This window comes from Aedes albopictus, chromosome 3 (genome assembly GCF_035046485.1).
Source record: "Aedes albopictus strain Foshan chromosome 3, AalbF5, whole genome shotgun sequence".
Taxonomy (NCBI): domain Eukaryota; kingdom Metazoa; phylum Arthropoda; class Insecta; order Diptera; family Culicidae; genus Aedes; species Aedes albopictus.
The window spans coordinates 277,839,120-277,843,664 of NC_085138.1; the positions used below are offsets into that span (position 1 = coordinate 277,839,120).

General features: G+C 45.1%; 1 long non-coding RNA gene across 1 annotated transcript; it reads right to left on the reverse strand.

Annotated features, from left to right (window-relative positions):
• Window positions 1–504: 504 nt before the first annotated feature.
• Window positions 505–859, reverse strand: LOC115257910 (uncharacterized). The gene is made up of 2 exons (XR_003893403.2): window positions 803–859; window positions 505–743 (listed from the first exon to the last, which is right to left on the reverse strand). It is a non-coding gene; the product is annotated as an uncharacterized LOC115257910 (long non-coding RNA).
• Window positions 860–4,545: the final 3,686 nt, after the last annotated feature.

Sequence of the window (4,545 nt, forward strand, 5' to 3'; positions counted from 1 at the left end):
TTTTTTTCCGATCAACAAATTTGATAAATTGAAAACTATTACACTATTATTTTTCAAATATGATTAAACTTGTCCAAACAAAATCATATAAATCCGTAATTTCATATATTACATTGTTAATGATATATTTTGAGGGAATTTCTACGACTGAGATCGCAGCTCATTGAAAAGCGAAGGAATTTTCACATTGTTATTGATTTACGATGACAGCTGTTTTCGAATCTGAGATAGCCACTTTATATTTTGGGAACTGAAAAATCTATTATCATTTTTTGGTATAAGATGAGCGCAATTTTAACATCCAAGACTAACACTTTTTTGTGAGCGGGAAAATTGTCTTGTTTGCTTTATTTTGGGAACAGCAAAATAGTTAAATTGAGCGCAATGCTTGAATTATTTATATGGGGGCGTAGCATCATAAGGGGCGCAGCTATTTTGAAAACTTGGGTAACCAGCTCTGATTTTAGCATGACAGCACTGCACCAAATAAAGAGAACTGATGACGATGGTTGCACAATATTCAAGATTTATTTTTACACCATTGTTTGCTCAATCCGGCGACATCACGGTCAACAATGATGATGGACCGGGGAGATCCGCATAGATGCCACGATGAGCTCCCGCAGTCTCCCGGTCAGCACGTGTCTCAGTCGCAGCTCCATCCGGCACTCCGGCAGCCTCCAAATCATTTACGACTTCATCCTTGGTGACGGTGATGAAGTGGCCAAAGTTGTAGTGCAATTCTATCGCAAATGTAAAACAGATGTAGAAAAGGTTTTTAAAGTTTCAAGTAACTACTTACCTTCAAAAACAGAAAGCAATTCGGTCGGCAAACTTGATTCCTTGAGGTGGACAAAGAATTTTTCCGCGACAAAATTTATATCTTCTGCGCGCGCCATGCTCGTTTCGCGTTTGTTATGCGGTATTTGGAATTTATGTTGACAGGGTTGCTTTTTAAGCTGCTAGACTCTAAATTTATTATTAAAAGAATAAAATTTAACAAAGTAACTTTTAATTTTCATTAGTTGCACATAGATTGATTTCTCTCTCTCTCTCGTTCGTTATCTATGTGTTTTTTGCACTTAGATTCAATCAGTAAATTAATTTAAGTAGGATCTTAAAAATAATATAAGCCATATCCACATGTTACACAAAATTAGCACTTTGAGATCGGTAAGTTAGCAACTTTGGCGACAGATAGCAGTAGAGATCCGTGGAGAGAAGCGGTAGGAAAATAACTGAGCGTGAGATGGTCGCGGACGCGTGTTTTGGATGCGGATTGATTCGAAGCGAGAAATAAATGTTAGATATTAACATCGACAAACTGTTTTAATTGGATTTTTAAATTTAGAAAAATGTATTGTTTTTTCGATTTCATACGAAAGAGCATCTTTTTCTGTGCCACTATGATTTTTTTCAGATTTTTAGAACTTTATTTTGGTGCCTTAAAACAATTTCAAAGAGATTTTTTGAAATCACCTTTTGACAGCTAAGCAACTGCTTGACGGCTCCGCCCAGTACAAAATGCGACGAGGGGTTATCCGAGAAATCGCTCCCATACAAACTTCAAATTGATTTTTAAATAGGTTCCCGGGCACCAAAATTCATGAAAATTTGGATTTCGGCTCAGTTTTTCATGCAGATTCCGATATGGCATTATCTCAACACCGCTAAAGAAGCCAATTAGATTTCGAAGCTGAAACTTTATACACGCTATTGACTATAAACATTGTTTTTGCTTAAACACAAAATTCCATAACACTAATTCAAAAATGTTCGTTTTTTTCTGATTGTTTTGAACTTCCCCTAATAGAAAAATATGATACAACGTGCTTAACAACCCTTTCAGGCTATCATCTTGGTGATACATGGAATGCTACAATCATTCACCCTATCAGCAGTGAATAATACATTTTTATTAGGGTCGTCCCGAAATGTTTGATGTAAATTCATTTTTAAACCATTTCCGCAAAATCCGCGCCAAAATTAGTAAAAACGCGTGAAATCCGCGCGAAACGCAAAAACCGCGAAAAACGCAAAATCCGCGCCACTTGTAACAGCCCTGTTTCTGTCGCTATCGGTTTTTGATACATACATTACATACATACATACACTTATTTGTTCAACATCATTAAAACAAGACATAATCAACAATAGTACGCCACAATACTCGGTTTGTCCGGCATTCTTGCAACATGCCCTGCCCACCGTATTCTTCCGGCTTTGGCCACCTTCTGGAGGCTGGGTTCGCCGTAAAGTACAGCGAGCTCGTGGTTCATTCTTCTCCGCCACACACCGTTCTCCTGCACACCGCCGAAGATCGTTCTTAGCACGCGTCGCTCGAAAACTCCGAGTGCTTGTAGGTCCTCCTCGAGCATGGCCCATGTCTCGTGCCCGTAGAGGATCACCGGTCTTATTAGCGTTTTGTACATGGTGCATTTGGTGCGTGGGTGAATCTTTTTCGACCGCAGTTTCTTCTGGAGCCCGTAGTAGGCCCGACTTCCGCTGATGATGCGTCTCCGAATTTCTCGGCTCACGTTGTTGTCAGCCGTCAGTAAGGATCCGAGGTAGACGAATTCCTCAACCACCTCGAAAGTATCTCCGTCTATCGTAACATTACTACCCAGACGGATCCGGTCGTGTTCGGTTCCGCCTACCAGCATGTACTTTGTTTTTGAGGCATTCACCACCAGTCCGACCTTTGCTGCTTCGCGTTTTAGGCGGGTGTACAGTTCTGCCACCGTTTCAAATGTTCTAGCGATAATGTCCATGTCGTCCGCAAAGCACACAAATTGACCGGATTTTGTGAAAATCGTTCCCCGGCTCGTCGCATAACACCTTCGAGTGCGATGTTGAAGAGGAGACATGAGAGTCCGTCACCTTGTCGTAGTCCCCGGCGAGATACGAATGAACTGGATAGTTCACCCGAAACCCTTACGCAGTTTTGCACACCGTCCATCGTTGCTTTAATCAGTCTAGTCAGCTTCCCAGGAAAGCCGTTTTCGTTCATGATTTTCCATAGCTCTGCGCGGTCGATACTATCGTATGCCGCTCTGAAGTCGATGAACAGGTAATGCGTTGGGACCTGGTATTCACGGCATTTCTGGAGGATTTGCCGTACGGTAAAGATCTGGTCGGTTGTCGACCGGCCGTCGATGAAGCCGGCTTGATAACTTCCCATGAACTCATTTGTTTTAGGTGACAGACGACGGAAGATGATCTGGGATAGCACATTGTAGGCAGCATTCAAAATAGTGATCGCCCTGAAGTTCTCACATTCCAAATGGTCGCCTTTCTTGTGAATTCGGCAGATTACCCCTTCCTTCCACTCCTCCGGTAGCTGTTCGGTTTCCCAGATCCTGACTATCAGCCGATGCAGACAGGTGGCCAACTTTTCTGGGCCCATCTTGATGAGTTCAGCTGCGATACCATCCTTACCAGCTGCTTTGTTGGTTTTGAGCTTGTGAATGGCATCCTTAATATCCCCCAGCGTGAGAGTTGGTTCATTTTCGTCCTCCGCTGCACTGGCGTCGTCGTTCCTTCCGTTGCCGTGGGCTCCCGTGCCTACGTTCTCCACGCCGTTCAGGTGCTGATCGAAGTGCTGCTTCCACCTTTCGATCACCTCACGTCCGTCCGTCAAGAGGCCTCCGTCTTTATCCCTGCATATTTCGGCTCGCGGCACGAAGCCGTTGCGGGATGCGTTGAGCTTCTGATAGAACTTCCGTGTTTCTTGGGAACGGCACAGCAGTTCCATTTCTTCACACTCCGCTTCTTCCAGGCGGCGCTTTTTCTTCCGAAAGAGGCGGGTCTGTTGTTTCCGCTTCTGTTTGTAACGTTCCACGTTCTGTCGAGTCCCTTGCTGCAGCATTACCGCCCTCGCTGCGCTCTTCTCCTCCAAAACCGTTCTGCACTCTTCGTCGAACCATTCGTTCTGTCGATTCCGTTCCACGTACCCGATGGCGCTCTCGGCTGCGTCGTTGATGGCTGCTTTCACTGTACTCCAGCAGTCCTCTAGAGGGGCCTCATCGACCTCGCCCTCGTCTGGCAACGCGGCTTCGAGATTCTGCGCGTATTCTGAGGCGACATCCGGTTGCTTCAGTCGCTCTAGGTTGTACCGTGGCGGTCGCCGGTACCGTACATTGTTGATGACGGAGAGTTTTGGGCGCAGTTTGACCATCACCAGATAGTGGTCGGAGTCGATATTGGCGCCACGATAGGTCCTGACGTCGATAATGTCGGAGAAGTGCCGTCCGTCAATCAGAACGTGGTCGATTTGAGATTCCGTCTGCTGTGGTGATCTCCAGGTGTAACGATAAGGGAAGCTGTGTTGGAAAAAGGTGCTACGTATGGCCATATTTTTGGAGGCGGCGAAATCAATGAGTCGTAGGCCGTTTTCGTCCGTCTGATGGTGGGCTCTAAACTTACCAATCGTCGGTCTGAATTCCTCCTCCTGGCCTACCTGAGCGTTCAAATCTCCTATGATGATCTTGACGTCGTGGCTTGGGCAGCGGTCGTACTCGCGTTCGAGCTGCGCGTAAAATGCGT